Source organism: Melanaphis sacchari, unplaced genomic scaffold (assembly GCF_002803265.2).
Source record: "Melanaphis sacchari strain LSU unplaced genomic scaffold, SCAv2.0 Contig4_pilon_pilon, whole genome shotgun sequence".
Classification (NCBI taxonomy): Eukaryota; Metazoa; Arthropoda; class Insecta; order Hemiptera; family Aphididae; genus Melanaphis; species Melanaphis sacchari.
Window position 1 is genome coordinate 4507855 of NW_020271335.1, and position 13468 is coordinate 4521322.

General features: G+C 25.6%; 1 protein-coding gene and 2 non-coding genes across 7 annotated transcripts in view; all 3 read left to right on the forward strand.

Moving 5' to 3' along the window:
- LOC112598707 (ADAMTS-like protein 1) overlaps window positions 1-13468 on the forward strand; it is a 171162-nt gene that overhangs the window by 131480 nt on the left and 26214 nt on the right. The gene's annotated exons all lie outside the window — the stretch shown is intronic.
- On the forward strand, window positions 6277-6367 carry Trnay-gua. The gene is given in 2 exon segments: window positions 6277-6313; window positions 6332-6367. It is a non-coding gene; the product is annotated as a tRNA-Tyr (tRNA).
- Window positions 12903-12993, forward strand: Trnay-gua. Its single transcript is given in 2 exon segments — window positions 12903-12939; window positions 12958-12993. It is a non-coding gene; the product is annotated as a tRNA-Tyr (tRNA).

Below are 13468 nucleotides of genomic sequence, written 5' to 3' on the forward strand. Positions count from 1 at the left end.
GAAATATTAACTGTTACAGCAAAGATTACAAATATATTAATGGCAAGAAGACTTCAAATATCAAATTTCATAAATAGTCATTTTTAATTTATACAAATCACTTTAACAATAAATCACAAGTCTTCTCATAAGCGCTGCTGCTACGAATGAACAACATTTTTTAACTGTAAGGTGTATACAGAACTGATTAAAGATCTAAATACTTCACATTGTTCTAACACATTCTTTACATAAAATATTAAAAATCATTTATCAAAAACTATTGATATCAATTTATTTATTGAAAAGTATTCAAATACAAATTAAACAATATTATCAAAATAATTAAAACAAACTGAAAATATTTCATTTTTATTATCGTTTTATATTATTATTTAATTTATAACATATTATTACCTTACGTGTATAGGTGTGCTCAAAAAATTGTATTAATATTGGGTATTTTAAAAACATTTTTTTTTTCATAAGATAATTATTAGATTAGTATTAGGTGTATCATTATCTACTGATAAATGTTCATATCGGTTGACAGTTACATTTAGGCTGTCAATTCCTAATTTTTATATTAATTTAGACTTAAATACGAATATTTTGGTAATTACCAATACAATAATAAAAAGTTTTTGTTAGGTGAATAAAAGGGAAAGACGAATCTTGCTGAAATGATATACGGTTTTTAGTAGAAAGTAGTAACGTAATATTGGATGATACTATCTATATAATAATATGTATTTAATATTTTACTGTATTAACACGCTCTATTCAGAAACACGAAATCCTGTGAGATTCGAATGCATGAATTGCGCATTTAGAGTATATTATTTATAATATAATATATACACACATAAATACATAAACACGCTGCTGTTTGACTACGTTGAACAATTCTGTGGACCATTAAAACGACACATTATATATAGAAAGAGAGAGGTAGGTATGTGATGACTTGTCACGTGCACTTGATGACGGTATACCGTATGCCTATGTAGAATACACTAGGTATATATATAATATACATGTACCTATGTATGCATTTCGACGGACTTGTCTAAATTTCGGCTAACCCTTTTTCGGCAACATATACGTATATTACACATGAATGAAACACTAACAGATCGATGTCGTCCGTGCGCGTTAGTGTGTCGTGATAAGTGCCTCCATATATATTATATATACGTTTATATTTATAGCTGCCCAGTATAATACCTATATAACTTCAGTATTTCAGAGGGTAAGTTTTATACTTTTATGTTCACACTTATACACACCCGACGTTTATGTATTACAACAATATGGTTTAGAAGAGTTGAGAACATGGTCAAACAATTTTTACGAGTATTTTTTAATAACATCAATGCTGCTCTTTCCCTTATTGCTGCACCGTGAAAATTTAGCAAAAAGAAAAAAAATAATAACAATAGAATATAGTATTGTATTATTAATGCAGTGAATTTAGTATTATTTTTTTTTATCTTTTTGACAATATTATGGCGTCGCGGTGCACATAATATGGTGTATTGTGGATTTATGTATAAATATGATATTGTGTTCACAGAATTATATTTTCTATATGTAAGTACATTAACAAACGCATTCACGTATAAAGTACATTTATATATTAGAATACATTTTTAAAAAAATGTCTTTAAAATGTTTTTTAAAGGGGCACGAAATACAATTTTTATATTTTAAATGTTTTCATGTTCAATTTCATTGAATGCTTCTACGCTTTAATAAAATTTAAAATCGTATCTATTAGGTATAAAAAAATATTAACACATAGTTCGATTTCATTTTTGCTACGTAATTTATTATAAATTATAATTTTATTAAACTATATAGTATTTACTATAAAGATTTAAAGTCCCTATACACAAGTATGGTAGATATTTTTTTTCTTTATCATTATAGAATATAGAATGTATATACTATATATCATATATGAAATAAACATTCTAATAAGTTAATTATAAGTTATTAAACAGTGTATCATATACGCTATACTATAATTTAATATTATTATTTTAGTACACGATCTTGTTCTCGAATTATATATTTTTTAAAAGTTTACTTCAGCATTTAATTAAATCAATAATTTTTAAATGCTACCTTTAAAATATATTTATGTATTGACCTTTAAATTGCATCAAATACGAATTTGATCAAACCGATAATAACTTAATACAATTCGCACATAGATTTAAGCGCAGGAACGTGGCAAAATTTACATTTAAATTATCATGAAACATAAATTGTACAACGAATTTGTTATTTTTTTTTTTTTTTATCGTCAGTAAATTTTTATTTAAATGAAGATTTTTCTTTCTATAGCATAACGTTATCTTCCGTTTACGATCCTTCGGAATGAATATTCGGTCCAATTGATATTATGCTCTCGGCAAGAATCGGAAATTGCATCTCTTGTATATTATTATAATAATACAATAATATTAGCAACAGCCTCCTACCTATAAATGTGTCGCAAAATTCTACGGTTTAAAATAATAACAATACGCATCACACTGTTAATACTATACAACGTCACGGTTTAAGTAGATGGACGTAGGATAAATTTTCAAATCCAGAAAACCGCAAACTGACCGAGTTCAGTTAATTTATTGAAAAAAAAAACTATACAACCAGCAAGCCAGTTGTTTTGTTCAAGTATAATATATTATAATCATTGCGAACATACTGCTGTAGTATACTTTTTTTCATTTATTATTATTCAGTTTACTGTAATACGACCGGCTTGAATGTTACAATGTGGTATACCATCTATCATTGGTTGATATATGAGAAATATCTCATCCAAAATTTCCACAAGTATGACAAAAAGCCTAATAAAATATTACTCAAAATTGGGGCAACATATTAGTTCTTTAGTAAATATTTTAAGTTAAATTACCTTGCTTATAATTAAATTCTAGTACAATTATAAGCATTTGTTACGATTTAATTAAGTCTATAAAGTTAAACTTTAGATCTACAACTAAATAACTTTGGTTTAAGGTAAATATACATATTAACTATTTTAATTCTTAAAATGTACAAGAGCCCAATTCATGAATATCCATATTTTCTCTGTTAAATTAAAATAGGGGGTGGAATAAAGTCACTTCTCTGATTTTTTTTTATATTCTTACAATATGTACAATATTATATATACAGATATACAAATTGTAAACATAAATTGCACCTCCTCCACATCAAACTTAAATAAAAAATGATGCAAATAATTAGACATCAGATCAGTTGATAATTAAAAAATATTTTGAAAACCTAATAAAAAATCACCAACAAAAATATCATATATAATTGCCCAAGTATTTGTAATTCTAAAATTCAAAATTATTTTATACAAGTGGTATGTGATGTATAATTTTTATGACTTTTTTTTTCTAAAAAATGGAAGTATTTATTTGAAATTGGCCTGCTTGAATTACAAACTACTTTTATCTAATTTAAAATATGTACTTAGAAAAAAAAATATTTTCAACTTTTTTCATAAGATCATTAATAATAACTGTAATAACACTAATAACGTATTACTGTTTTTACCATCCTGTACGTGAAGGTGGTATATATTGTATACCCATGATTTTGTTTAGCAATACATCACATGGTTATACCTATCGTCGCGCATTATAATATATAGTATTATAATAGTTCACATGTGAACAATTGCAGCAGGCGCTATAAATAATAATAATAAAATACCTTAGTCGTAGAAAATGTTATAGATACACTAACACTTAAACGTACATACATATAGTTTCATAACATTGCGTACCGATGCGTACTATAATAAGTTTTTTTATTCTGGACAGTGTCCAAGGGTAGACGCTTGGAACTTGCTATTCGTTGGTCCAATACAAATAGGTACCCCTGTGGTAGTTTATGGTCTGATATATTATTATACTGTGTTAATATAAATTGTATTATACTCGTATTTTCATGATCACGAGGACTGAGCACTAGCATGTATGAAGTCCGCAGATGATATATTATTATATTATTTTCTAGCCGATGACAGGGGTTTGAAAAATATAACACTTACACATATAAAATATCACAATTCCACTTCAAACTATGACTATAAATTACTATATAGTATATTAGTATGCACAGAGTGCATATTGTACTATTAATTTATAAAATATTTATGTCGAAACATCATCACTATTAAGTAGATAGTTGCAGATATAGTTATACTATTTTACTAGCTATAACTTTATTGTGCTATGGTGTATAATGCAATACCTATAGCCTATAGGATTAACGAATCATCTCTGAAGCAGAAGAATTTTATTTTTATCTAACTTTTAATTAACGATATAATGTTGTGTAGGTCGTATAGTGAACCTTTGGATTATTGTGATTAATCCACTATCAAATTAATATTACTACATAATAAAAATAAGCAGGTAACGCGCTCCATTTATACAACTCATCAATAAATTAAATGTCCACTTTTTTTTTTTTTTTTTTTTTATTAATGATCGAATTTCATACATTTTTTATCATTGCATGTAGCCAAATGTAATTTGACTTAAGCTCGGTATGCTTTTGACAAGACACGAATTCACAATAACGTCTCGAATTATTAACGTTATTCTGCAATGGCGATATACTTTAAGACTACCATACTTATACCTTCACAGACTTTATAAATTTACAATAGAGTTTTTTTTAAAAACATATTTGTTTACTCTTCTCACACAATTTGTAATTAAAAAATTATAAATTACTACATCGTAATAATCGTACTGTTGTAGAATACTATTAACAATAGTCAATATTATATAAAATAATTTTTTTATCGTGAATACTAGTAAATAGTTACCAACTAAATTCAAGCACTATTAAACAGCAGGGCCTAAACTTATATTATGCGCATTAATAACATAATACTGAATTCAATCATATTGTTTAAAAATATTAAAGTTTAATATAATTTGTATGGACTGTAAATGTTATTACATATTTTTCAATATATCATGAATAATATTGTGTTATTTTTATTAGCATTAAATAAAATTTTAAATATATGATGATATATCATTATATCTATAAGACAAGCAGCGAATATTAATTCCCCACACCGATATACAATAGATTAGAACAATTAAGTACCTCGGTAAAGCTACTTGAATTAATTGTGGGATGAAATGTGTATAAATATATTTTTAAATATTAAAAATTAACTAAATTCTATTGAATTTTTTGCCCTATTGATCTACTTTTATTAAAGTATATATAATATTTATCTTTTATCTATAACTAATAAGCATGGTTATAACTTAAAATATTATATGATATATAAATATAGTATGCTTATTGCTTGTGCTTACTTAATTATTGTATTGAATTTAGTAAGCTGTGGGCTTTTTAAACTACAACTCTGTAAGGAAATGAAATATAAATGTATATCTATAATATATGTATGGTAAAAAATGAAGAGGGTTTACATCATCCGTAAATCCTTAGCGTTTTCATTTTGACAGAATGACCAGTGATCACTGACCGTAATATTAATACCTAACTAAATTCTAATGTGGACTCTAACCATAACAAGGTAACACACATATTGTACGTATTAACAGATCCAAGTGTAGGAATAAAAAAATGGATTGACTATTATATGCCTAGATCACATAAATAATATTATCTAACTATGTAGGTATATCTTAAAAATGATAAATTACATACATATTATTATTAGGTGGTATGATGCCAACACAGTTCATACTTTTAAAAAATACTGAATTAATCGGCTTCGCCCATGTGTAGTTTGTGCTTTCTCAAAATTACTATAATGACAAATAAAATTAAATTGTGAATAATAGATCACTCGTAGGAATATTTTATATAACTTTATGAAAAAAATATGGAAAATTGTTAAATAGTTTGATCACAAAACGGGAACATAAAAATAGCCTGTTCTTTTATATAGATGAGGAAAGATTAGGTAGGTACACTTTTATTTTTTTGTAAATAAATTTAATACTATTACAAATGAGAACGAAAATCATTGGAATTGGTAGTTTATAGGAATCAAAAGGTAAATTTTCATCCACCACTTGTATAACAATGCATATTTCATATACTATTTAAAACGTAGGTAAATACATCATAATAGACGGTCACGATTCACAGTGGAAAAGTATTAAAAATATATACAACAAAACTGTGAAATAATAACAGTTCTCAGCAATAACACGTGAAAGTTGCGGCTGATTTAGATATAGTAATTTCCATCCACAAATTCACCCGCCTTCGGTAGCTCAGTTGGTAGAGCGGTGGACTGTAGTGGTATAAATTCACAGATATCCATAGGTCGCTGGTTCAAATCCGGCCCGAAGGAAAAATTTTTTTGCAAATTAATTTGATTGCGGAATTGTTGTTCACGCAACAATCAAATCGATTGGAAATATATTTATATATCTAATGGTTTATGTCTAGAATTATGTCACACACTCACCCACAACACACCGCAAAGCATATATAAATAATTATTATTATTATTTATTTATAGAACGTTAGTTCTAAGAGTTGACAGTTGTCTCATATAAATGAAAGCCTTTAAAGTCTATTTCTATCAGTTCTGTCATTCGGTCTCATTTAGAATATGCTAAAATTATCTGAACACCAATTATATTGGTATTTCCAATGAAATAAAGGCCCTTTAAAACTTAAAAACAAATTTGTTTGTTTTATTGACTTAAAATATGAAGGCCCATCAGTTTGATTATATCGGTATTAGTAACTTTTGAAAATACTTTACATATATAAATAAAGATGAGATTCGTGTGATATTCTTCAAAAACAAATAAAAATATATCTATAAAATCATATTAAATTCAAAACAAATTATCATAATATAAGAAATCTGTTTTTTTTTTGTTATTCCTTATACTTTTAATCACTAATAATTAAATAATTTTAAATGAAATAAAGAAAAAACAACAATATAATAAAACAAATACAATAGATATATTCAAACAAAAACATTAAAGTCAGTAGGTACTAAAAGCATTACTATTATTTAATTAAGTATTAATCAAAGGGAATAGTATATTTTAAATTTTAATAACACTATATAGTATATACAAATTTAACAACTGGGATAACCAAATAAAATTATTAAAAATGCATTGACATCACAATACCTATTATTATTATTATTCTTATTGAAGTTTGTATTATACTATAGTCTATAATCGTATTCCGTATTCTACAAGTTTTTAATTATTTTCTTTGCACATATAATTTATAAATGTATTTTAATACGATGGTAAAAATTGTTTATTTATAATTGAGAAAAAGATTAAGTATGGTTTCATTCTCAGAATATTTCATTTTAATTATTTTGCACTATTTTTGTTTTAATATTGTATACCACTGTAAGACCGTCAGCAATGTCAACACCACATATTTGCATTTGTTATGTTAATTAACAAACTAAATTAATTAATAAAACCTTCGTTAAAAAAATATAATTAACACAATACTATAAGTACTCGTATATATGGCACCTATAAATGCACCGGTACATATCGGTACATGGCATCGAAATAATGTTTTTTTAAATGTAAAGCAGAACCGATTTTTCGCCCCCTCGTCAATAATGGACATAAAATCGAAAAAAACATAATTATAAACAATTTTATTTTAATAGGTAAAATTGTTTATACCTGCAAGATGATAGCCATATCCAAAGTATTAAATTTGCAAACTATAGAGACTGGTTAGCACAGCGTGCTTCGATAAACCATTGAGTATTCACTCAATGAGATAAACGTTTAACGTACTGAATAAGCTATAGCTATAGCATAATGTGCGTTTGAAGCAGATATTTTCAACCCCGTTGTATTTTTTGCGCATGCGTCAGAAATATAATATATATAGCGCGGGACTAAATGTGTTAACAGTTAACACATTATAAGGTATTATTATATGAGTTAACAGTTAACTCATATAATATTATAATAATACCTTATATTTTAAACTAAAGTTATTATTTCTAACCTATTTTAATTATATACCGAGTAGTTTATTTTCAAGAATAATTTCAATATTATAACAATATGGTATTACTAAAGCAAGCCGTGAATCAATTTATTAAAATACTATTAGTTACTGTGTAAAACAGTCTAAATTCACAACAATCATGTATATTAGTTTTAAATAATACGTGTATTTAAATTATTAGTTATTACTTATTATTATTATTTAATAAAGGGGATTTAAAGCAGTGATTTTCTGTTTCATCTAATACACGCGCAATATAGCATTATAAACTTTTCTCTTTCCAATGTACTGATTAATTTAATAAAGCGATAAGAATTTTGAAAATTGATTTGAAGTTTTTCGTCAAGAATACAAGAACAACTTCCTACATTTTTGATTTTTTTGATTTCAACTTCTCCAAAAATTGTAAAATGTAAAATTTTTAATTACTCTTTTTATTTTGAATATAACGTTTTTAGAATTTTCAATCATAGGACATAAAATCAAAAATTTGGAAAAGTCGATCTCAAGTATACTTGACGACAAATTCAAATCTATTTTCAAAATTCTTATCGCATCACAATACATAAATTAGTACCTGTACCTACGTTGGAAATATAACTCGCTTATATATAAACCCTATATGTTGCGCATGTATTAGATAAAGAAAGAACATCACCGCTTCCAATCACCTCAACCGTCATAATTTAAATAAAAAGTATGATATTATTTTATCATGATAATATTGACATAATTTTATGCAGTAATGGTTCCTGGAATTAATAAATTTTTTATTGGTAATAATGGATTTTATTGTTTTTTTTTTTTTTAGAAAACCCGTTTTATTCGAATCACATTGATTTTATCATTAATTTATAAGTTTAAGATATTCATATTTGTATTCTCTAATATACCTACGTGTATATTAATTTAGAATTTCGACTTGCATAGATTGATAGATTTATGTAAAAAAACTAGTACCCAATACCTAAATATTAGTACAATTCAAGTTAACATTTAAATGGAATAAATAATGGTAAGTTTTGGTATTTTGTGTACCTAAATGTTAATAAACTGTGTATATTAAATGGTTTAATGATTTTCACGATTTAAGATATTATTTAAAATCATAACAGTTATAAAGAAAATCTTTGTAGATATTTTTATAACTAAAATACTGAATTAAGTTCAAAATAGTATGACTTAATTGAGTACAATTTTTCTTCAAATTGTTTTATATCTTTTTTATCTATCTGATACTATTTTGCTGTTTTGGTGTAGGTGGTGGTTATGACATAAAATGTATGTAACGTTTACTATTTAATATAGGTACTTATTTTATATTATTTATTATCGATGTGCCATCGTAAATCGTAATGTAGGTCTTTCTATTGCCGGCTAAGTTTTTCACAGTTTATTTGTGGCAACAAGAAGGGAAGCTACGAGTGCCTTATACTACTCAAAGTATTTATTTGCCAGAAATACATGTTTACTCAATTAGTATTGAATTGGGAGATTCGACAGTCCGTAATATAATTTTTCAAACTCAATTAGATAAAATTCGGGCAACGAAACTATAACTTTAGTATATGACGTTTACTATACGTCCAACAATATTTGTTTTAGATTCCATCACTTGTGTTTGAAATTCAGAAACAACTTATAAGTGAAGCGCACTTTTACATTTTTAATCCTATTTACACCACACCGTACGTGTGTATTAAAATGTTATAAGCCTGTAGTAATAGAATATTTGATATTTTAAACATAGTATCTACCTGTTGGTTGTTGGCCGTTTTTTTTTTTGTCTTTATGTCTTTATGGAGATACCAACTATACACTATACAGCATAAAAACATTTTTTTTAAATGTTTAATTCATTTTTAGAACAATTCTGAACGAGTTTCATTGTTATATTTAAGTATACAAAGAAACTGAACAAATTTTTATTTAAAATAAATGTAGGTAGAATAGGTAGATACTAGGCAGAAACGACCGATGTTCAACTTCATGTATATCAATATCATAAATCGTTAATATATTCTTTTTGCTTTTCCATTGAGAGCATTTATGCTCAATTTTTTTTTCTTATATTATTATTAATTAGTGTAAAATATACATGTACTACCATAGCTATACATGTTAATAACTGAAGATCTAGGTTTGTGTAATTTTTAACTCTGAAAGCATTATCAAAATAAAACAACTCAACTTAACCTAACTGCATGTTATTCGTTTTTTGTGTACATATACATATAGTAGGTATTACCGTATTGGTGTATTGCAAAAATTGTCTTTCTCTACTTAATTTATTATATCAACGATATACAATTATAAGTATTTGCCCATAGGTTATAGACAGATGATGCTATTTAGGGCGTGTTTACTAGGTAAAATATATTATTAATAACATGTAGGTAAATAGTAATAGAAATTTAATAGCAAAAATACTCCAATATTAATTATTATGTAACATTATTAGTTTATTAAATGTCTTAGAGTATTATATATGTTATCGTATAGGTACGAAAAATACCTACGTCTACGTATATAAAAAAATCGCTGAAAGGATTACTAATAAACTATATAAACTATATAGCAATATAGTTAATGTTATAAAGTATTGTTGTGAATCATGACGTTGCATAAACCACAGACTATATTACTATAATATAAACTAGGTGATTAGATCTACGGTTTAAAACGGAATTATCCCTTTTGAAATCATCATGCCTCGTAGTCACATCAAACTTCGAAGGGGACGTTCTTCATCCCATTTTTAGAAGATGATCTAGTTTTAATCCCGTTTTTACATATTATTACATTGTACCTTAAAAAAAAATTAATATATGTAACAAATCTAACAGTTTTATAACCAAAGTTATAAATAACAGAAAACAGTTTTGAGAGCTGATACCGATGAACAATTTAATTAGCAATAATCATTAGATAGAAAAATGACTGATGTATTCAAAACGATAGAAACAAATGACATTTCCATTAAAAACTTCTCAACAATTATTGAATTATTGGCTATTCCTGGAACAAATGTATCTATAATAAAATATTTTCAATAATGTATTGTAGACAGATGAAAAACCATTTTAATGTCGATACCATTAAATCGATAATTATTACGAAAAACACTTAAAAAATTTAACTTCACAATTTTATAAATTTCTTTTAAAGCACCGCACCCAAAATTGTTAAATTTAATAAGTTCTACAGAAAAGTATGAAAAAATAGTGGAAAGCAAGGAAGAAGGATTATCAAATTCATGAATAATGAACATAGCTAACAATGTCATTTTCCTAATTCTTATCAAAAAAAAAAAAAAAAAACACTTTTATTAATTAGTTAACTTAAAAAAGGTAAAGTAATAAGAAAACAATTGTGATATAACTATATAAGTGATATAACACAGATTTGAACTTATACACTCTACAGTTATTGTTTATTTAGAAAATATCCGTTCGTAGGAACAACTTATAACTGGTATTAAATACACTGAATAATTTTAGTACAGTAAAAAATTAAAAATCCATTCAATGATTTTTGGTAATTATTTGCTTTCATATAATCTAGCCACGAATGTATAGATTCATTATTAGTATTAGTATCTGGTTAAAATTGTATTATGCCCTTAAAAAGATTCTGTTCAAACTGGGGCTCGACCGGCTCGCCCTGTGCGCACACCTATGAAAACAGTGATGTAATTATGATGGGGCGGAGTATCCTATCCGGCTATCCACAACAACAACTAAGATTGATATACTACGTGACGTAATGTAGATATTTTTTTATTAAATAATAAAAAAAAAAAACTGAATCCCCTATACTAATTATACAGTACTAAAATAATTCGTAATTAATTATATTTTAAAATTAATGTATTTATTATATTGTATTGTGCTATGAAAATATACTACTAAATACCAAAACAATGTTTTATTGCGGAGCAACGACGCATATCAGTAACGTCGTGTATATGTACCTAGAACTATATTATTAATTATATAATTATACACGCATATTTAAATACTTAATATGAACTATTTTTTATAATTTGTTTCCATGTGTGGATACATTTATTGTATATGTACTTACACATATCACATTGGTTATATTAATACGTAGATACTGATAAGTGATAATATATACTTGGAATTTGGAAAAGGCAAACCTGGGGTAACACTAATATTCACCTTTCGGCCTTTCCCTATTAAATTAGTTAATTGTTTATTTACTACATGGAAATGTAACTATTTATTGTATAGTGTTTCTCATCATAGTGTTTATTTACGTTCATCATAATCATAAACATAAAAATGGTTTCAAATCATAGAGTGAGAACTAAAAATATCAAATTGACACGTAATAACATAATTTATTATAAAGAAAATAATTGGAAGGTTAAGCTTCCTTCCACAAATTATACTCATCAGCTTATTTCATAACATGTATATAGGTAGTAGATACGTATAAATTATACAGGTGTACTTTTCGTCTGCATCACAAATCACGGTATCCTAATAATTATACTTTAAATTTTATTACTTGTAACTTGTAAGTTGTGAATTTTTGAATTTTTTATGGCAATTAATAATTTAACTTTTAAAATATTCGCATAAATTAGTCTTATTAATATTTACTACACTTTTATTGGTTCTAAATACATTTTTTAGTACTTATAATTAATTATACTAAATATGACTTTGATACTCGTATTATAGTTTCAAGTTATAACATTAAAAAAAAAAAAAGTTATAACCACATATATCAATTCAAACATTATTATATGAGTACTAAGTAAAATATATTTTCATATTTGGTTTTATTATAATATATACTTATGGTTATAATGCGTAAAATCAAATCATATATATCAACCTTCGATAGCTCAGTTGGTAGAGCGGTGGACTGTAGTGGTGTAAAATCATAGATATCCATAGGTCGCTGGTTCAAATCCGGCTCGAAGGAATTAAAATTTTGCAAATTTTATCGTGTCTTTTTAAGAAAATTGTTTTATTTTTAGATTTATTAATTTATTCTTATCGTAAACACATTATTAATATAATGAACAAATTTCTAGTTGCATGTTATTTAGATAATGAATCGTATTATGTGTTGAGATTTACCATGACATAAAATTTTTAAATAATAACGTACATCAATTTTAGTAGGTATTATTTCTATTTACGTTATATTTTTACATTTTTTCCCAAGAGTAGAATTAAAATAAAATCTTACATATTATAAATTACATCACTTCTAGAAACCATGACATTAAACAGGTACCTTTTTATTTATAAAATATTATGATACATAGTAAATATTAATTCTAAGTGTATAAAATACCAATTATTACATTTACATATCTGTTCAATATCCATATGGACTATACGAATATAATATATTAGGTATACAAATTATTTTTTATGAGTTTAATTATTGT